The sequence below is a fragment of the Agelaius tricolor genome, unplaced genomic scaffold (genome assembly GCF_023055355.1).
Source record: "Agelaius tricolor isolate 1412-34295 unplaced genomic scaffold, bAgeTri1.0.p SCAF_15, whole genome shotgun sequence".
Lineage (NCBI taxonomy): Eukaryota > Metazoa > Chordata > Aves > Passeriformes > Icteridae > Agelaius > Agelaius tricolor.
The window spans coordinates 4,798,238-4,820,426 of NW_027269275.1; the positions used below are offsets into that span (position 1 = coordinate 4,798,238).

Sequence of the window (22,189 nt, forward strand, 5' to 3'; positions counted from 1 at the left end):
CTGAAATGCTATTCTTTGAGATGTCAGCACATTTTGCTGAAAAGGTTAAGAAGTGCTTAGCATGTTATCAAAACTGTCCTTCCCCATAGAAAAAAAGTGAATGCTTTCATTAATAGTAATCCCAGCCAACCATTCTGACATGCTGATTTTTATTTTCATCCATCAAAGAAGTGAGCTTGTGAGGGAAAGAACATTCTAATATCCCCACCATCTTTTCCTCTTCCCTTTCAAACTGAACAGAGCACAGCTCCTCATTTTTCTGTTGTGTTGAGCCACTCTTTTACAACAGTGGTTTGTGAAACCAGAACTCCCACTGACACAGGATCAGAGACAGGCTTAAGATTTTAGAGGTGGTTCTGAAGTCCTGAGAAGCCCTTCAAAAGCTGTGTGCTTTTAGCTGGGCTGAATCACTACTGTCTTCAGATCTAATCTTTCCAGCAATTGATTTTCCCTTTATCCTCTGTGACCAAACTTCTCCCATGGGAGGAATTATGGTTCCAGCTTTCCCTAAAATTCTGTAATTCTTATTCCCAGGGTGGCACAAAAATGGGTCACACTTTGAATCCTGTTTACCCTAGCTCTGCAAACTTATTCATTGCTTTTCTCATGCAGATGGTTGCATGTTAGAAAACATATTTGTTAGATGTAAATTTTAGCTGCTTGGGGTCTCTATCTCTGTGTAATATCCAGCCTAATGTCAGCAAAGGACAACATTTATGTTTTCATTTAAATATAAAGTAAGCAGATGGGACTTCTCTCATCCATGGAGTAGTAAATTAAAACCAAAAGTAACAATTTTTTTAATGTTGTGCTCTGCTGGGATGAGGGCTTGGCGTTATGACATCTGCTCTGGTTTGAGGATTCCAGGAGCTGCTGTACAGCATTTGCTGTAACACTGAGATGAATTCTGCTAATATCATTTTGCATAATCCTGTGAACATGCACACAGAAAGTCTGTGCTGCCCCCTCCCCTCAGAATACAGCCCAGTACAGACCTGGATGCTCTCACAGCATATGTCAATAATGATCACCATGGCTGAAACGCTCTCACACAAAATCCAACTCAGATTATCTGAACAGAGAGGAGAGTGAAGAAAAGAGGAACCAGTCTGCCAAGCTGTAGTTTGGTATCCCAAGTAAACAGCTTTTCCTCAGTCAAAATTAGAATTCAAATTTCCTGTGAATCTGCCAACCATTACAGCAAGTTATTGAGATTCCACTGAATATTCACAGAATCATCAAGGTTGGGAAATCCCTCCCAGCCCATGGAGTCCCAGCTGTGCCCGATGCCCACCTTGTCCCCAGCCCAGAGCCCTGAGTGCCACCTCCAGCCCTTGCTGGGACACCTGCAGGGATGGGCACTGCCAAGCTCCCTGGGCAGCCCCTGCCAAGGCCTGAGCAGCCTTTCCATGGGGAAATTCCTGCTGGTGCCCAGCCTGAGCCCAGCCTGAGGCCGTTCCCTCTGCTCCTGTCCCTGTCCCTGGGAGCACAGCCCGACCCCCCGGCTGTCCCCTCCTGGCAGGGAGTTGTGCAGAGCCACAAGGGCCCCCCTGAGCCTCCTTTGCTCCAGGCTCAGCCCCTGCCCAGCTCCCTCAGCTGCCCCTCCCATGACAGACTCTCTAGAGGACCTTCCAGATGTTTCTGCAATAGACACATGTCTTATGGTGCCAAGAAACCATCAATATTAACTTAATTTTGTCCTTTAATTATAAACTCTTAAAACTTTTCCTCATTAACCAGACACAAAGCATGACTAGTAGATGAATAGATCATCTTGGAGAGTTCAACACAACGTGACACAGATATGGCTTAAAACTGAAATGCTTCTTCCATCTCTATAATCCAGATTGCACTGAGGGTGCTTAGGAAGCAGATATCCTCTTGGATATTTCTGGGAAGCACTTCTTGGCAAATCCAGACAAAATACAAGTTCTTCTTATAGGTTTACATGACTTCTTACTTTTTTATTTTCTTTTTTTTTTTAATTAACACTGCCAACCTGACAGGAAGTACCTTTTTCAAAAAGATTGTGTTAGGCATTCACAAACAGTTCCCTTTTACTTCTCTCTGAGGAGAATGAACAGTGGGTGACACTAAGGGGCAGGAAAAAACACCATTTGTGTGTTTATTTCAAGGCTGTACAATTATTTTTGTTGATGTTTTTGTTCTGTGACAAGAATGATACAATCTCTCACACAAATATAATAAATAGTTAATATTGTGAATGATGATATTTTAGGGAATCACATTGAGAGAAGGGAAAAAAAAATCTTATTTGGTCTCAAGTGTTCGTATAAATTTGCTGTGCAGAAGGAAATATGATGAATAAATATGTTACATAGACTTCTAGGGGTAATTTCATATACACAGAGACCCTGGGACTGGGGCTCTGTGCAGGTGCAGAGCAACATTAAAATTTATGCAATTGTAGAATTTAATCCTTTATGGAAAATGAACTTTCCTCCTGAATCAGCCAGAATGTCTGAGCTCCTAGCAGCAGTAGCTGGTACATCATGTGCAGAGGTCTCTGAGCTGCCTCCTTCCCAGACACCTGCACATATTCCCCACTAGCCTTGGTCAACATTAACATTTTTTCATCAAAAATTTTGAGCAAGAAGATCTTAAGAATTTTTTCTTTTTTTTTTTTTTTTTTTTTTTTTTTTTTCTTTTCCATTGGAGCTTCTGTTGTGGGAATAAAGAACTGGAGTGCAAAAGCATGGAGAGAAGGCCATTTAATAACACACCCTTTTGGAAACCTGAGGGATCAGGTATACTTTAAATGCCATCTCCTTCTGCAGATTGAAGCTAGGGAGAAGTGCTAATCTTCATTGATGGTTTCTTTTGAAAAAATAAGGAACATTTCCTTCTTTGAGACAGATGGCTGAAATGGAGATGTTTCCTCTTCTACCCTCATTTACCTCAGCAGCTAAACTGCTCACTGAAGAGGTAGGGCACTTCAGATCACAGCTTCTTCTATCCAGGGAACTGAAATTCAAATTTAAATGCTTCTCAGTCTTCCTGGAGAGTGCTTCATCAGCACCGTGTGCTTCACCCTGCGTCTCTGGAAGCACAGGAAGGAGTGTTCTCCTTCAGTGTTTAAGGGAAGCTGTTTATTTTGCATGATGTACTAATTTGGGAGCAGATGTACACCTTTACATTCCAATCCTACAGTTAGGAAGGAGAAAAAAAGTAGGTTCAGATTCCCTAAAACATGGGAAGTCATTCCAAAGAGACTCTCCTGCACTCTGCTGTGTTCTGCAAACTGGATATAAGGAGTTTCCACTGATTATCACTCCTGCATTCTTCTAATCCCACATTTTAAAGTTCTCATGAAATTTTAAAGTTCTCATGAAATTGAAAATGAGCGTTTTGTGCTGGAACAGTTTTGTTCTTTAGTAATAATGAAGAAAATAGCAGCTGGTCTTTGCAAGTAGCAATTCCATGTGGACTCTGGAAACACATTTGATTGTCTTTAGGGCAGGAACTAATTCAGAGAAAGGCTCTTTATTTGCCACCTGTGAGCCTTGACCTCGACCTGGAAAGTCTATCCTCACTGTTGCATGAGGGGCAATTAAACTTCTGTGAAGCAAAACCTCCCTATCATAGCAAAGTATGTCAAGTGTATCAGAGCTCGAAGCTCCAACCTCATTTTATTCCCTTTAAATGTGCCAAGCTGCCTCACATTAATTTGAATAAACTGAGAACAACAGCATTTAATAGCTTTGGAAAACTTGAAAGTTCCTTTAAGGGTAGCCAGGATTTATTTATGTTGAGGGGAAAGCAGGTTTAAGAATTCAGTAAGACACAGATTTCCAGCATGAGGAGTGGGGCTCAGACACAGCACTGGGAGCAGGGTTATTTAATTTCTTCATTAATGACTTAAACAAAGGGATGGAGGTGCCCCCTCAGCAGGTTTGCAGGTGCCACAGAGCTGGGGAGGCAGGGACACTCCAGAGGGACCTGGCCAAGCTCCAGAAGTGGGAATTCCCTGGGAATCTGCTGAGGTCTCACACAGCCAGGAGTGCTGGGACAATGGCCAAGGGCTGGAGGGGCAGGAGCCAGGGAATGGCTGCCAGTGCCAGAGGGCAGGGCTGGGTGGGATCTTGGCAATGAGGAATTGTTCCCTGGCAGGGTGGGCAGGCCCTGGCACAGGGTGCCCAGAGCAGCTGGGGCTGCCCCTGCATCCCTGGCAGTGCCCAAGGCCAGGCTGGACACTGGGGCTGGAGCACCTGGGACAGTGGAAGGTGTCCCTGCCATGGCTGGGGTGGGACTGGATGGGCTTTGAGGTCTCTTCCAACACAAACCACCCCATGATTTTATGATTTTAACATTAAACTAAATTGGTCTAAGTTCTGTGCCTGTGATCTAATACAACTTAGGGAAAAGTTCAGAGCTGGTTTTACACAGGGAGGAGGGCAGGCTGGAGCACACACAGGATCTGTTCTATTAGGGCAGCTCAGCTGATGGGAAGAAATTTAATATCTCCATTACCTGGTGGTTAAAGCACAGATCACTGCTCTCCTTCACAAACCCACAGAAAGTGGGGAGTGTTCCCATCCAGGGCACTGATTTCTTACATAAAGCAAAGATGCTTTTCAAATTCCTGTGGATCCAGGGACCCTCTGATAAATCCTCAGATTCATGTTGTGTATGAAGGAGCACAATGTGAGATCTCATATTTTGGGTTTTGTTAGCAGTGTCTGACCACCACAAAGGTTGCAAGTCTCCAAGAAATGCAGGTAATCATTGTTTTCCTGAGGTCTGTGGTGAAAGATGCTTTGTTTTCTGTTCTACCCAAATGAAATGCACTCAGAACTCCCTTTCTATCTGACATCCTTAAAGATGTGAACGTTTACAAGAGGAAAGAGAATCCTGAATGCTGAAATGAAACTCAGCTGACAGTTTTTCCTGGTCAAACCAATTCTTCTGGAATGCTGGGTGCCAGGGTTTGCAGTTCTGCCTTGATCCCATTCACAGTTTCCCACGGGAGCCTTTCTGAAACGCTGCTGGTGAGGAGGGAGCAGAGCAGGAGCAACCTTTGCTGCCTGAGCAAAACTCAGCATGACACAAAGCATCCAGCTCAGCCTCCTTCAGGGTGTTTAAGACACAGCCCTCATTTTTCTGGATGAAAAGCAAAGAGCAGACAGTGACACTGCCAGCAGCAGCTGTGTCAGCTCAGGTTCTCCCTGCAGGAGGGACCTACAGGGCTGGAGAGGGGAGGCACAAATGGCAGAGCCCACTTTTAACCCAACCAAAAAAGTTCCCAGGGACTGTCCAAAGCACAGCAAATGACACTGATCAATAGTGAAATGTAGGGAACCATTAGGATCTGTTTAAAGTGGGGAGCTCAGCTTGCATCCAGAGCATCAATACCTCCACGTGGATGAATAATGAATGGCTTGGTCTGGTATCTTAATCACAAAAAACATTCCAGAGGAAAAAATTAAAACACGGTTTAGGTAAGTAGAAGAGAGGAGTGTTTTTGAGCAGAAAAATCTTTACCCTCCTCACAGAAAAACCTTAATTGAATCATAGTTAACACAATTAAATCAAGATATTTCATATCCAATTCATCCCCAGAAAAACAGGGTTTTTTTTATTGTGTTCACTTTTACAGGACGAATTATACATAGCAGTTTTCAAGAACTCAAATATCAGAATAAGGTAGAACTACTTTTAAAGAAGAAAAAAACAAGGAATTTTGAAGAGATACAAAATACATGATTTCAAAGTTGACTTTATTAACATTTCATACTGCTTAGCACTAAGATGATCAGTGCAGGGTAGGACCTACATCATACCATATCCATTGATAAATTAGAAATTAATAAAAGACAAAATATTTTAAAAAAACAGTCTTTATTATATTTATTTATTGTATTTGTAACATGACTGCCCTGCAGTCATTAAGATCAAGTAAAATGAAATTCATCACATTTTTCAACTCACTTTAGATATATTTGGATGCTCCTCAAGCCATTAAAATAATAGTGATGTCTATAAATAAATTTAGCATTTTCCCAGCACTTGTTATTATTGGGATGTCTCTGTGAACAATGCTGCTTTTGTTAACTTGGGACCAATTAATAAAGCAGTGCCTGTCACAATCTGTAGATCATCAAAACACTGATTAGGAAGGCTGTAGCAACTTTGGTTTTCTCTCTAAAGAAGTGATCATTTTCACTGCCTGCTGGAGAAACAAGAATTTACCTACAAACAGATTGAATTTAGATAGAATTTACCTTTAAACTTACCATTTAAAGGAGAGGAAAAGGTGTGACCTGCTAACTGCTGCTAGGGGGAAGTTATTTTTTTATTTATTTTCAAGATTTTTGCTTTTTGTCCACCTACTTATAAAAGCAGCAGATACTTCATGGTCCATGGTTCATACTTTTTAGTCCATCACTACATATTCTGTAATAACTTCTAGTTGAAGTCCAGTGTGATCTGTACATTGTGACTTGGTTGGAAATGCTGCATCTCTACTCAGCTTTGCTAGAAAAGGTGCTGAAATCTATACCCAAGCAAAAGGAGAGGGAAAGGCTCCTAGAGTTTGCTGTTCTGGGTTTGTGTTGGGGAAGATGAAACAGGAAAGCCTTATAAATATGATTGTTTGGCAAGAGGTTTTGAGAATATGGAAACTATAAATGAGATTGAAATGAAAGCAAGCTTTGAGATACCTCAGTTATTGAACAACTGGAAAACAATGGCATGGCCACTGAAGGTGATCCCCTTTTGATGGAACAACACCCTCTGCTTGCAGACAGGCCCAAGGGGCAGAGCAGACCCTGCCAGCTTGGCTGAAGGGGCCCAAAGAGGAGTTTGTAGGGTTTAAAATGTAACACAGTATGGTAATGTAATGATTCTTATAGGCTGTGTATAAATGCTATAGGATTTGTATCTTGTACTAGATTGGTTAGTGAGAATCAGAATATTCAACACAGAAGAAGATTTATTGTATTGTAACAGGAACCTCACTCTCTTGCCTTTTACAATTTTACCCCTTTTACGCTCTTATGCTTTTACTCTCTTGCCCTTTTGCTCTCTCTCCCTCTCATCCTCTCTGCCCCTCTCTTCTCTCAGGCCTGCTCTGAGCTGTGTTTGGCAGCTCCCAGCAGGGCCCTGCCCCAGGCCCTTTGCAATAAACCCCAAGTTCCTGACCTGGCTGCAGAGATCTCTCGTCTCCATCCATCCTGACTGTCCTACCCCCATCACTCCTACAGGTTTGCACTGTTTAATGGAACAGGAACAGGGAGAATTCAGCAGAGGCAGGTGCAGAGCTGCAGTCAGGGCCGTGTTTTCCCAGGAATGCTGATTCCCCCCTCACGCCTCCTCTGTCCCCTGGAACTGTTACATGAATCCAATCTCTTGAGTCGCTCGGATGTTTTTCTCTTAAAGCAGCTCCCTGACCCATCTCCCATCATCCCAGTGAGAGCCTTGGCTGTGTTTGAACATCTCTGCACAGGCAGAGTCTCACTTGGTGGCGTGCCAGAAGAGAGATGCAAATAGCTGGAGCTGGCCCGTGCTGAAGATTACAAACACCACTTAAATGGCTTTATTCCCATGGCCTGCTTCATTTCCTGAGCTCACCGGGTCACAAATCCCATCCTGCCTGCTGCCACGGTGTGTTTGCCATGGGGCAGGCTGGTCTGTCAGGGGCACACACGAGCAGAGCCGTGCCAGGGCTGGCTGCTCCCGAGCTGAGCCGTGCCCAGCCGTGCCCGGCTCCCTGCGCGGAGCTCACCTGCCACAGCTGCCTTTGGGATTCCTGCACAGCTATGGCGGGTCCTGCATGGGAAATCCTGCTAATTGGGTAAACCCACTCTAGTGTACAGGCACCAACTGGCAGACACAACTTTCACAATGAGAGAGATCCATAATTTTCAAATGTAACTAACAATTTGTGACAATAAAGCAGCGACGGGAGCCAAGATGCTGGCGCTTCTCCTTGTCACCTCTTTCAAGCACAGTAACTAGAATTTGCATTTGTTTCCTTTCCAAAGGCAGTTACTTATTTATAAAGTAGGCATTTAATGCTTGCAGTTTCTTTGGCACGATTTTATTTTAGGCAAAGTCTCTAAAGAGTTTAGTGTTGTCTCTCTTAAGGAAAGTACTCAAAGAGTACTTAATTAATGCTGCATCAAACCAGAGAAATGGCATCATCCACTCACACAACAGGGACCAGAACTGTCTCAAAATGGGTAAATAACAGCTGTGAGACAGGAAAGTGAGGATGATGGGAGTGTACAAAATTATGGGCGACATGGACACAGCAAATTAAAAATTCTTGTTTAAAATTCCTAATGGTGACATGGGCAATGTGTCTCAAACCTGCAGAACTTTATCACTGTCCATTGTCACTCATGATGCAGTGTCTTGGTCAAACAGCCACATCTCTGTCTCCCTTGTCCCAAGCATATTCCTGGCTTGTAGGGCTCCTTCGAGGGCAATTTTCAATTTTTTTCATTTTTAGACCAGGCCCTGGGCTATGACATGCAGGATATCAATCATTCTTTCCCTGGAGGTTGAACTCCCCCCAAAAAATTCTATGCATGAAGGAAGGTCAGCACCAGAATAACATTTTTAGAAGAAAAGTATTCTTTGCTTGGCATTTGACTGTGGGCATAAATCTTTAAAGAGAAAAACGAAAACAAAGAAGGACAGAAACTTGGAGGGGGGAGGTTTTGAAATGCTGCCTTAAGCAGGGAGGGAGTGGCTGGATTAAGCAAGGACAGCTTTTTCAGGTAGCCTGTGTTCATTATCGGGCTGCCAGTGGCAGAGGTGGCCAGGTGAGCCCCAGGCAGGTGAGGACACAGCCCCGAGGGGGCTCCAGGCACTCGGTGTGCCTGGAACTGCTCCTGTGTGCTCCAGTGCTCCACAGGACAGCAAAGACTCGCCCTCTCCTTTCTTAAAAACCTCCTGCCTCACCTGTTGCTCTTCTGCTGTTGTTTGTGGATTTTTTGGTGGTTCTGTTTTGTTTGGTTTTTTGTTTGTTTGGGTTTTTTGGGGTTTTTTTGTGGTTTGGTTTTTGTTTTTTTTTTTTGGGTGTGATTCCTTAATTATTTCTTGTCAGAACCAGTTTGGTAGGCTGTCTGGAAAAGGAGGTTAGTGTCATTAAATCTAGCAGTTCTGACACAGCTTCTAAACAGCTCCTAAGTGCCACTTGATGGATGGCTGTCTGGAGCAATATCCTCATTCCTGCTGATATTCCCCACCAAACCCAAGCCATACAAAGTGTCTCAGAATCTCAGCAATCACCGATTAGCAATAAATTATTCCGTGGCACTGCGGATCTCTCTCAGTCCTTTCCAATACACCAACTCCATATGGCATTTGGAAAGGATTAGGCATCATATGGATAATGTGCACATTTGGAGTTTTGTTAGAAATGAGAGGAAGGGAAAGAGACCCCCAAGCCAAGATTCACTGTTGGGGTAGAATGCAATTTCTCCTCTCTGTGGATGATTGGGGATTAGGTGACCTCTTTAAGGTCCTTGCAGGTTTGGGGTTTTGTCCATGCCCTCCATGTCCCATCCACTCCCATCGTCTCCACCTTGATTGAAGTAAAAAATGGGATTTTTGAAATGTCTGTGAGGCATCTGTTAGTGCCCACTGCCAAAGGAAGCTGAACTACATGTCCAACCAGCTTAGACAACTCCTATGGTTTTTTGGCCATTTTAAACCAACAAAAAAAAATGTAGAACTCATTCGGAAATTTCCTGTAAACCAAGGAAAATTTTAATTTTCAAAAGCCAACTTGAATTTTATGAAGATAATTCATATCAAATGTTATATAGGGAGAAGTTGTTCTGTTTCATTCAGCTTCTGGAGAGAAATAATTATGCTCTTTACAATTTGAAGTGCATTTGTATTCCTTCCAAATAGTCCTATTACAACAAATGAAGTACTTACTATACATCTTTTTCCTGCTGCTTTTCAACTTAAATTTAATTTTCACATAGATTTATTTAAAACAATTCTCAACATGACTCAGCCAATTGATGAATTTATCGAGGGTTCAGTAAATGTGCAATCCAGTTGAAGTTAAAAATGGCTGCTTTGTAATTCTGTGCCTAAATGAAATTACCCATTGTAGCCAGCCATGGTGCATCCATTTAAAGTCTATTTCTTGAGGCACATATTCAATCTTCAGCAGAAAGAAAGCATTGTGAAAATATGTTGTTAACAGGAAAATGTATATATACATATATAGCATTAATATTAAGCAAATGTTTTAATTTATTTTTTCTGCTCTCTGAGCCAGCTTGAGCAGTTATTGGTGTACACTGAACACAGAGAATGTACAGAGAATACACTGCACATATAAATGATGGCTCATTTTTTATGCCTCATAATACATGACTGTCCAAATGCAAATAGTTTAATCTTAAGAAGGAAAGTTTAATCAAATGGATTGTAGAGCATAAAAATATTTGTAATGAGATCTCATTGCAGAAGAGGTTTGTGATTTGTATTGATGATAGAACAGACTATGTGAGGACTGTGCCTCAGGCAAGGTGTGATTCTGTTTTCTTTTCCACTGTTGGCACAAAATCAGCAGTTACATCAGAGATAAGTCTAAAATCAACCTGTTTCTCATAAGGAATTCTTGGGTTCAGCATGAGATGTTTCCAAATTCACCAGTTTTAAGAGTGGGACCTAAAATTTTCTGAGAGGATCCATCACTGAGGTTTAAGGTGGCTGCCCAGCATGGAGGTGAATTCAACTCTCTTCTTATTTGGGGGTTTTGATCAAGTCACCCACACAAAGTTAAGTCAGGATAAAGGTCATTTCTCCAAACATATAAACACTGAGGATCTCTGTCCATATCACCATGGCTGTGTGGTATCTACACACTTGGTGTGTAATCCAAAATCCACCTCATTTTCTGGATGAACTTCCATCCTCACCATTCTGGATGAGCCCTGTATTTCCTACTTTAGATGTACTTTATGCTGTTTATTCAGTAATGTCCTGACTCATTTAGAGGGATTTCCACAACTGCCTTTGCAAGAACTCCCAGAAAGGTGGGAAGACACAATCCCACACCCTCAGCCATTCCCAGGCTCTCCAAGTCCAGCTGCACTCCACAGTTTCCATTGCAGCCCATCCAGCATGCAAATGAGACTCCAGACACATATTGAGAGTAGAACTCCTTTATTCTTTCTTTAAGACCAAGAAAAGCACAAACTGTTTCATCCTCCTTGCCCAGCATTTGTTCAAAGGTTGACAGCTGCACGCTGAGGAGATGGGCTGATTGTGGAATTCCTACAAGGTGAGGAGGGACCATCCTGGGAGGGACCTGGCTCTGGGGGTGTCTTTAACCCCAGCACCACGAGGGAAAGGCAGCAGAGCTCATCCAGCTGCCTCCAAGGGCTTCCCTGTGCTTTGGGCAGATGCTGAACCCTGTCTGTTATCACAGCCTGCCTGACTCAGTGTAAGATCACACCCTGCCCTACCCTAGAAGAAATTCTTCATGGCTGCAGTGTTACCTCTTGATACAGGATTAATGGAGTGCAGCAAATACTCAGATATTGATTATGAGGACTCATTTTTCATTGTAGATATCTCCTGCCTACTAAGCTCTACAGCCAAGTGTGGAATTCAAAACAGTACAATGTTCAAAACACCAGAATCCAGAACTCTCTTGCTTCCAGTTGCTTTACTTTAAATCACAGAGGATGTGCCAAGGAAAACCTAAAAGGTTTTGATTTGTTATTAAGCCATGGATTTTAACCAGATCCTGGTTTAAAATCCTTTAACCTGGCTATCAAAACTTTCCAACCAATATATCTTATTGCCATGATGGCCCATCAAAAAAGTAGCTTTGTGCCACACAAGCAGCATTTCCTGACAATCCTACAAAAACATATGGAGCTCCTCATGGTTTGACTACTGATGTCCTCAGATTTGGGTAGATTTCCCACATGGCAGCACAAGGGGCTGCTTTCTTTGGGGAATTTTATGCTCATGAAGTACAGTTCCAAAACAGTACTGGAGCTTGGACTGATATGAAAACCTCCAGTGTTCCTGGATTCTTCACAAGGCTCATTAATTCTCAGAAGCTGATAGAACAGCCTGGTTTGTCTTCTGTACTCAGGGACATGGAAGGTAAAGAAGGCATTTGGGTTTTGTTATTGTGAAATCAGCCACTGAAAAGGGCCTGCCATAAACAAAGCTTATGAATAAATTAATGCATCTGACAAAGAAGTTAATGATCATATGGACTGAGCCCAAATTCATGATCAATGAATCATGTAGGCTGCTCTGCTTGGGCTTTGGCAAATCAATACTCCATTTTGTTAAACAAGTAAAATAGATTTTTTTGGGGGGTGCTCTGGGATAATTTTTAAATATAAAGTGTCAGACAAAGAAATCTTCAGGGGTACTTGATAGCATTGCTTGGAGCTTTCCAAATTTCTTTGCTTTTTGGGATTTATTGTCTTGTTATGCTTCTTAGCAGGTGCCAACACACAGCAGCTAAGCAGTTACAAGAAAGAACCAGTAAAAATTAGAAGGCTCTTTTGTAGGTACAGAGCTGTGAAAAAGCCCATGCCATTGCAGATTTATTAGTGTGGTCTAATTATAGAATCACAGAATTATTTAGGTTGGAGAAGTCCTTTAAGATCATCCAGTCCAACCATCAAGCATGTCACTGCCTTAGACTGCTGTTAAAAGTGGCATTGGTCAATGGGAGGAGCCTCTGCATTTTATTTTCTCCCTGAGTTTGTAAAATCTGGCTCATGAATGGTTTTTCTTTTTCCTTTATCATCTTATGTTGAAGTTTTATATGAGGCTGGTGGTTAAATTGTCCTTCAGGGTCCTGCCACACCTGTAATAGGCAAAGAAACCCCAGCACATAGCCTGTTGTTTTTGTGTGATAGAAAATTCAAAAATCAAGATTCCTAAAGGGATTTAGGTACATAGTGATGCAGATAGATCCTGCTCAAGGGCTAAGAATAAATTCGGAATTTTCTATTGAGCAGAAAGATTATGCCAATTCCACAGGAAGAAATTTAAGTAACTAATGTGGGTTCTTGAGGGTGGATAAACTGGCAATAGGCTTTCAAGAAAACTTGATTATTTTTTGAAAATTATTCCTGCAATATGACATTCAAAGGAATAAATATCAGGTTCTGCTTCTTGCCCCCACAGCATTTTCAGAGTGGGTAGAGCAGGTGAGGTGATTAATTCCTGAGGAATGTAATCCTGCTCCCCAGCTCACATTCTGCTCCAGTAATCCTGTATATCCCACCAGACATCTACATGGGCTTGGAATGTTCACAGTTCCCTAATTCTGGGCCCAAAAGTGTTGGGTCACAGCTGGTGCTGTGAAGGGCATTATCATTGCTGATTCTGCAGCTGTCCTCTAGTTCCAGCAAACTCCTGAAATTCCTGTCTCTGGGGCTCAGTGAATGAAGAATAAATAACTTGAGAAGAGAACAGAAAGTTTTTCCTTTTCATTAGGGCAATGCCAGTGTCCTGCACTCGATATTGCCAGGGCAGGAGTCCTGGAACGCTGCTCCTGGAGAGATGTAAGCACAGCCACAATGCCAAATCTGATTACATAGATCAAAGTGCTCTGCTGCTACAAAGCTCTGAGAACTCACAGCTCACATTGGCAGAATTAGATTTGTGGCTAAGTGGAATTTTTCATCATCCCAGCAATTTGTTTTGGTACTTAAGGATGAATGGAGGAGCCTAACTTTAAGTAGCCAACATTGAACGCTTTGGTTTTCTAAGAAAAGCCACAGCTGCCCAGCTCCCCAGTTATTTATTACCTTCAGCAGCACATCTTATTAGAGACAGTGTTCAGAGCCACTGTCCAGTAGGAGAACAACCAGCACTGAGATGGGAATAAGAAATGACCCCTTCCCCTTGCCCTGTTGGCCTCTGGTCTTTCACCGAGTTTATCTATGCAAATACTGCCCTGCTAGAAAATTACTCTGGGATTTTAATAAGGAAGATGAACACGAAGCTGCTGCTGAACTCTGAATTAGGCATTCTGGATGGTCACTGCATTGAGTCAGCAAAGAAAAGAAACCAACTGTTCTGCAAAAGATAAATTATTGTGTCCTAAAATGGTTTATGTTCCCTTGGCTATTTGTAGTGAGTGATTGAAAGTCAGGTAGAGGACACAAGCTATTGAACAGATCACTGGGGACTCTCCCAGCTTTGGGCTGCTAAAAATCTTCACAAGTGTATCAGAAAATTCTCTGCAGAATGGGACAAAATGGACACTATTCTCAGGCTGAGACCACCCAAAGAAAAACACTCTCTCCATTAAAACAGAAAGACATCCCAGCACACCCTAAAATCAGGCATTTTTGCCTATTCTACCATTCTCCCTGCCTGCAGAATCACATGTTGCTGAAGGTGTTTTTGAAATCCAAGCAGAGCTCAATATTAATAGTGACAGAGCTAGTTACTGTCCTTTATCAACTGGGGATCAAATGTTCCAAAGAAAAATCAATGGAGTGTTTCCCCACAGTGTTTCTGAAAGCAAGATCAAATACCTGCAGCAGATAAAATGATTGTGTTTTCCCAAGCCATTAGCATGATTCAAGTGATACGCTCCTAAAATAACTTTATGCAGAATCAGTGGTTTTTAAAAGAGCATTTCAATTTCATTTGTCTATAAATATTTCCATTTTGGCATCTCTTTCATGCAGCTGTATCAAAAGCCCTGTGTCAGGCTGGTCCAGGCCGTGGCATCACCACCAGAGTTAGAGGGTGCCCTGTTACCCACTAGGGGATGCTGGCTGGGCTCAAGCTCAGTGTGTCTGGATCATCTTGAAGGTCTCTTCCAACCCTGATGATTCTGTGACAGGGCTGAGGCCCCTCTCAGCTGGGGCTCCTCTCCAGGCTGAGGAGCCAGAGCTGCACACAGCACTCCAGTACTTCCATAAATAAAAAACTCAAATTCATACACAAAACATGAAAGAATTAGCATTAAATCTATAGAAAAATGATGGATTTTAGGCAATAGAAAGGTTGAATTTGCCAACAGTTTGTACTGTATTTTAGTTTGATGCGAGCTCACTTGTTTTACTTACAGGTGCTTGCAGAAAGTTGTATCCAGGACCCTGCTGTTGCCTGAGTCAGTGAAAACCATCTCCACTGCACAGCTCTCAACAGAAGCTTGTACATATCCATGAGCAGGGCTTCTTTATGTCCTTGTACACATCCACAGGTGGGACTTGTGCATATCCTGGAACATATTCATGAGCAGGACCTCTAAAGTCTGCAGTTCTCCATGGGTAATTTCAGTCGGTATTGGATGGGGTAGGAGTAGAGAAAGGGGACAAAGAGCTGTGAGGGAAACAATGATGTACAGAGTGTTTGTCAGATCAGTTGTGCTGTGCCTCATTCGAGCAGTCTCTTCCTGACAGTGTGGAGAAAGAGCTGTGATGGCCACAGCAAGAGAGAAAGACGTGGAAATCTCCAGTTCAGAGAAAGCTCAGTGTGTAATAGAAAGCAAGTTGGCTGCATCTATCCCCAAGACAGAGATTTCACTCATCATTGTTACAGAATGAAAAATTTAAGAAAGCCCCAAGAGAAGAATTTTCTTATTTTATTCAAACGAAGCTTCCATCTGAAGGCACATATGCCACCATATGGGATACATTTCAGGCATTCATTAGGAGAAGAATAATTAGTCTAGCATCATACCAGGAAGAAAGGAAGAGGCCCAGAGGATAATTACTTTAGAAACAGAAATAAAAGACCTTGAAACTAAATTTGCTAGGGACAAGTCTATGAAAAATGAAAAAAAAATGAACCTTATTTATGGGAATTTGAATTCTGTTATCAAGGCAAAGAGGAAAAGGGGCATGCACACGACAGGATTATTTTTAGCTTGGGGAGAAGCTGGTACATTATTGTTTCAATGATTATGGAAAACATGTAGTCTCATATTTCAGCCATTCACCACAAGCAAGAAGCCTCTTCTGTAGTGCAAAAGAGATTAAACACTTCCACATTATCCTGGGAAGAACTGCTCTGTGTGTCCTCTCTTTGCAAATACACCATTAATAGTGCTACTGGTCATGGGCTTTAAATGCAACTGTGACCCTTTAAAGGTTGTCAAAAAGGATTATTCCTTTGTAGAGCTTCCTATGAAACAGCCTGCAAGAAAGAGAAATATCTGTATTATGTAAATAAAGCACAGATTGAATAACAGGAGAATAAAGAAGGCTCAAAAGTATGTCAGACAGGGATTTTTCTGTGAGCAATTAAACACACTGAGATAGTGCTCTCTATACATCAACTTAATCCTAACCATGCATTGAGCCAACTTATCTGTACTTCACCTTCTGGAGGGGAACAGGTAGACACATTATACTGAACAAAAGCCATGCATTGTAAAGTGCTCCACAGTCTGTCTCTCAAGCCTCAGGCCCTAAGTAACTAACCCTAATTAACTGTGGAGTTTGGAGTTTCTGTGCTACTCAAAAGGCCCATGGGAAGTGAACAGCGACAAGATTTGGCCCTTGAAAAGAAGCACTGGTGACTGGATTCCTCCTCTTCATGCCAGGAAGCACCTGATATTCTGCAGCACTGAAATTGTAATGGCAAGTAAAGACTTGTCTAAGTAAAATCCTTTGATTGGGACAGCGGTCAAAGGGACAGGACTTTGATGTCTGGAGCTCTTTGCAGCAAAGAATAAAATGAGATCTCGCATTGCTGTGTGTGAGACAGATGGTTTGGGATATGACAGTGGTTCATTCATATTGGGAGCACTTGTTACAATGCATTATCTTTCAAAGGTACAGAGAGAGCTAGCTAGCATTTTGTGACTCACCTACAGTATAAACAAGATAATTACCTGGTTCACCTGCTAGAGCTGGGAGATCGATTATGGAAGCTAATTAGAGACCTGTTTTAAGCAGATATGAACTCATGAGTTTTTGTTATGGGTTCTTCTCTTAACACACCACAGAGAAAATCATAGAACAACAGTGATTAGCCTTATTTCATTTTTATTGCTTCTCCCATTCAGAGTGAAACCACAGAAAGTCAAAAGTGTAGCTAATTTACTTTAGCAAGCTAGAAAATGTAAGTTAATTTCCTTGCTTTACTATTTAGAAAGCTCTGCCAGAGCATTAATGTCAAAGGAAAACAAAGAAAAAATACGTATCCATATGGAATATGAATATAGCTCATGGTAGCTTGACAAACACTGGCAGAGAACACTGTCATGCTTGCAAGGAGGTAACAGATGTTGGTAGTGATCTTTTGAGCTCTTGGTTATTAGTACATATCAGCAGTGCAGCAGAGACATGGACCAGGTTGGGATGTTTAGTTTTGGTTTGGTTTGGGGCTTTTTATTTTATTTTTCTGGAACTGGAGAATGCTTCTGTCTCCTTTAAGTAGCAGTATTCCTTGTTCCAAAAGCAGAATATCCCTAGCAGTGCCCACAAATTCCTGACTGTTCATATCTGAACACATCATATGTCTGTGATCTGCAGTCAATTCCCAGATCCATGAGTGCTGTCACACTCCAGCAGGAATAACTGCAGAATCTGTTGAGTCTGCAAATTTCAGACAGCATCTCTGCCCACATGTGGGATGAAAAACACAAATGACTTTGGGAAGGCAGAAAGACTTCAATAATTAGTGCTTAATTCCTGAGTGCCCTGCTGTCTGGTGCAAGCTGCAGCTCTGAGCAGGGCACTCAGCCCACTGGGGTGACAAAGCTCTGACAGATCCACCAGGCTTGGCTGTGAGCTGGCACTGCCACTTGGAAACTCCAAGGAGTGAAATGTGGCCTGAACTGTGCCTTGCTAGACACCTACAGCAGAGCTACAAACAGACCTTGGCATTTTAGCCACACAATTGTAAACTAAACCCTGCATTCATCAATTTGTATTTTCACCAAATCCTTAACAGATTCTTTTTGAGAATGTTTGCCCAGATATTGCAGACACCAAGCAGGGAGGCACAAGAGTGAGTGAGCTGGGAGGTACAGGCTGGGTGTTTCATTGGACACGTGCCCTACCAAGGGAGGCATCATTCAAAGACCTGGTCTGCCATAAACAGGCTGGACACAAAACATGAAGCTTCCCTCTCCTGGGTGCTGACTGAGCACCACAGGGCACCTCTGTGGCTCCTGCCACTGCTGCTTCCTTCAGCACTTACCTGGGCACTGAATCCCTGGAAGGAACATGAGGGAGGGAGAGCTTCCAGTGAGCAGAGCACTAACCTGAGTAAAGGAAATGTGAGCTCATGTTTGGCACAGCACACAAAATGAGAAGGGCATCCACAACCTCTGAGAGGACAGCATGGTGGGTAAATTGGGAAGTAAAAAGATCCTTTTCCCATTGAACATTGTCACAGACATCTTTTATGAAAATCCTTTCCTTGGGATTTTTCCTCCTGAGAGGCCTCAGGAACAAAATGTAACCAATGGTTATCTGCTGCTGTGGAATGCAACAGGGGCATCTGGGATTGGGCTCATGTGGTTGTTTCTAATTAATGGACAATCACAGCCCAGCTGGCTCGGACTCTCTGTCTGAGCCACAAGCTTTTGTTATCATTCCTTCTTTTTCTATTCTTAGCCAGCCTTCTGATGAAATCCTTTCTTCTATTCTTTTAGTATAGTTTTAATATAATATATATCATAAAATAATAAATCAGCCTTCTGAAACATGGAGTCAGATCCTCATCTCTTCCCTCATCCTGGGACCCCTGTGAACATGGTCACAAACATAGCAATGGCAAAAAACCTATCAGTAAATATAATATTGCACTTTAAAGCAGGCCTGACAGCAAGACCAAACTGTGCTTGTGTTTAATGGGCATTCATCTCTGCTGAGAAAAAGACTGACAATTCTCTCTTTCATTTTGACTTAGAGATCCAGTGCAAGTGTTCACAAGGGCCAAGAACAGGTTATCAGTGTACCAATGCAAGATGCCAAGGAAAACTCTTACTGAAATCAAAGTAAGAAAGGGAAAAAATTAAAAAGCCTCTCCCAATAACACCCAACAACACAGAGTTAAGGAATGGGGGGAGGAATATTATATTTAAGAGACCAGAGTTATATCAATGTGAAGGTTCCATGTAGCTGGTCTTTATCAATCAGACAAAGGTTGGATTTTCATCTTAGCTTCTTAAATACCCCACCCAATAATTAATTTATCTGATATGGGACAGCTATATTATCCCTGATTTGTATAGATCTAAAAGCAAATGCCTCGGCAAAAGACAGGGTTGATCATTATTTCAAAGCTCTTATTTTTCCCCTACTCTTAAGGCTTGGGAAATTATTTATTTGACAATGTGAAAATAAAACTTGAGCTGTATTAGCATGTAGACTGCTCAATAAAAGGGAAGAAAAGTGAGAGAGAGGATTAATAAATTACATGCTAGAAATGGGAAACAAGATTAGAGGTGACGTTTTGGCAACATCTTCCTAACAGTGAAGGAAAAAAATGAAACAAGATTAGTTGGAGAGGAAGGAAGGAGTCAATCTGTAGGAAAAATGAATTTAGAAAAAGGGAGAAAGCCTGTGAAAAATGGAGGAGTTCATTGGGATAAAGGGAGCAATAAAAATTCTCCATGGCAAGGAGGGACAGCACTGCCCTCCAAAGGTAAACCCTGAGTGAAATGGGGAGGAGTGGGCTGGGGGTACTGGGCTGGTGGCAGAGAGCCCAGGAGAGGGGGCAGCAGTGAAAACTGGGGCAGCTCCTGCTGCTGCCAAGGCTGGGTCCAGTTCCCCACCTCTCCTGTGCTGCCAGGGTGCAGGGTGACATCAACACAGCCACAGCAGCCCATGTGCATTCACAGACAGAGGCCAGGCTGGATTTTCACTTTGTTTGTTTTCATGGCTCACCATTGATAGATTCTATCCTACAGCTCATCTCCAATCTGCATATCCAGCTTCCTCCAGCACATTACTATGGCAACACCCTCTGGAGCAGGGAGATTGGACATCCCTGGCTCTTTCTGCTTTCAGCAGCAAGCCAAAGGAGGGCTCCAGCCTCAGGCTGTGCCAGCCTCTGGATCTGCCCTCCTTCAGCTCCCCTGTCAGGACCCAGGACATTGCTCTGGCTGCCCTGAAAGACTCGAGACCCTGACGGGGCTCAGAGACCTTGGCACAGAGGCACAAACACCTGAGCCTTTGATTTTAACCCTTGGAAACAATTGCCAACTTTGTGTGAAGAGTTACAAGCCACAAGGGTTTGAGTAGAATGGTAGTTAATTTATCACGGGGTGAAAATGTAGAATTTTGAGATTTTTAGAATGTGGGTTCAAGAGGCAAGATGGAAGAATCTGGGTGTGTTCTGTCCTTCTCTTTCTTGTTCTTGCCCTCCATCTTCTGCTGTGATGGTGGCACTTCTGGATTGGTTTAGAGTAGAGACCAACTGTCTAACATAGGTGATGAGTACTGGAAAATTATTGTAAATAAAGTACAGGTAGTTTTTAGCATAAAAAGATAACAGCACCCCGAGGGCAGGGACTGTGCCACAGTCCAACCTGCTGGACAGATCTCAGCAGGTCAGAGAAAGAATGTTTAAGATAAGGGAAAATAAACAACCTTGAGAACCAGAGCTGAGGAATCTCAACTTCTTCTTCAAGTGCAGGGCTGGGAAAAAAACTTTTAATACCTTGGGAGCCATTTCAGCCACAACAAACCCAAGACTTCCCCACCTGCACCACCAGGGCTTGGCTCCTGCAGCTTCCTCTCTCATTGTGAGGCTCATTTTTCCCCCCTTCCTCCCTCTTTTGTAGTGGTTGCTTGAAACCTGTCCTAAGGATGAACAAACCTGAGGTGCAGTTTAAGAAGCTGCACCTCAACTGCTAGAGCCAGATTATCATCTGAAGCTGATAATTATTGCTAATTGTGTGAGCATACAACAGGGTAAGGCTACCAGGAAAGTAGAGTTTGCATGCTAGATGTGCTGTGAACAAGCTTGAGATCAAGACCAAAATATTTCATAGCTATAAAAATAAACCTTTTTGGGGCAAGTGTTGCAAGGGCACTTTGGTCACTCTTCAGTGTCACTGTTAGTCCCTGATTGTCTCAGGCCTCCAGTTGATCATCCATGGGATCCTAAGGGAAAAAGAAAAAACCAAGAAGAAAAATACTAAGATCTAAACAGCCCTTTGGGTTGACCCTATTCAAATTTACAGGAATCATTCTACTATAAGCCTGGTTAGTCCATCCACAAAGATCTGACATGGGCTCATTGAATGTGGGATCCTGCTGGAATTCATCTCTGTGTGAGCAATCACCTGAAAAAATTATTCCCCCTGACAAGAGCACATCTCAGTGCCTTTGCAGGTATCAGTAAAATGCCCATTATACTTTCTTGCATTCTTCTGCAGGATGCAGAGCTCAGGAGATGTATTCTGTATGCAGGAGCAATTACCATCCTCTAAAATGGTCATGTTCCAACAGCAGTTCCTTCACAGCAGCTGAGAAACAAGATGATTTCCCCCTGTAATTTAAAAAAATAAGATTTAACAAGTAACAGGCTGCCATGCCTTTCAAATGTTGACTTTTGGAATCATAATTCCTGTAACTTCAACTTCACCGAAGAGTTACATCAATTTGTCAATGAAATTGAGAGTAGTTAGTGTATAAAAGGTAAATTTTTGTGTCCTAAATCAGCAGGAATATTGTACTGCTGAAATATTTATTAACCTTGAGAATTTGAAATGAATGCATGGTTTGCTTATGGTCTTAATGGGGCATCATGTCACCTAAACCCAAAATACATGTAGATATTCAGCATTTTCTTTTCATTTATTGCCAGCCTATTAACATCATTTTACTTTTCAAGAGTATTTTATTTTGAAAGATTTTTTTTTCTAGATTGTATCACAACCCTAACTGTTAATTAGGACAAGAGACAAATTCAAATTTGCCTTTATTTTCCTTTCTCAAGAAGCGTTCTTTATTCCCTATTAGTTTCCTACAGAGAATTTATTTTTTTTTCATGAAGAGCCTTTGTTTTAGAGTTTGTTATCTCCTGGACAGACTTTATAATGATGAAATGTAAGTGTCTTTCCTACAATAACCTGCTGTGTTTGGAAAGCTTCACATAAGGCAAGGGGTTAAGTAAATCTCCAGTTCCCTGGGGGTCAGTTTGCAGAACATGCAGGTACATACATTGTTTAATCTCTTAAAACTCTGCACATGGAGCTTATCCTCTTGGCCTATTTGCTCATTAAAGTGGTGGC

General features: G+C 42.3%; 2 long non-coding RNA genes across 2 annotated transcripts in view; both read left to right on the forward strand.

Annotated features, from left to right (window-relative positions):
• The window catches only part of LOC139596207 (uncharacterized), a 41,066-nt gene extending 22,731 nt beyond the window's left edge, over positions 1–18,335 (forward strand). Inside the window, exon 4 of the long non-coding RNA XR_011681273.1 lies at positions 15,059–18,335. This is a non-coding gene — a long non-coding RNA (uncharacterized lncRNA). The remainder of the gene's footprint in view (positions 1–15,058) is intronic.
• LOC139596208 (uncharacterized) overlaps positions 1–22,189 on the forward strand; it is a 182,068-nt gene that overhangs the window by 108,208 nt on the left and 51,671 nt on the right. The window lies entirely within an intron of this gene.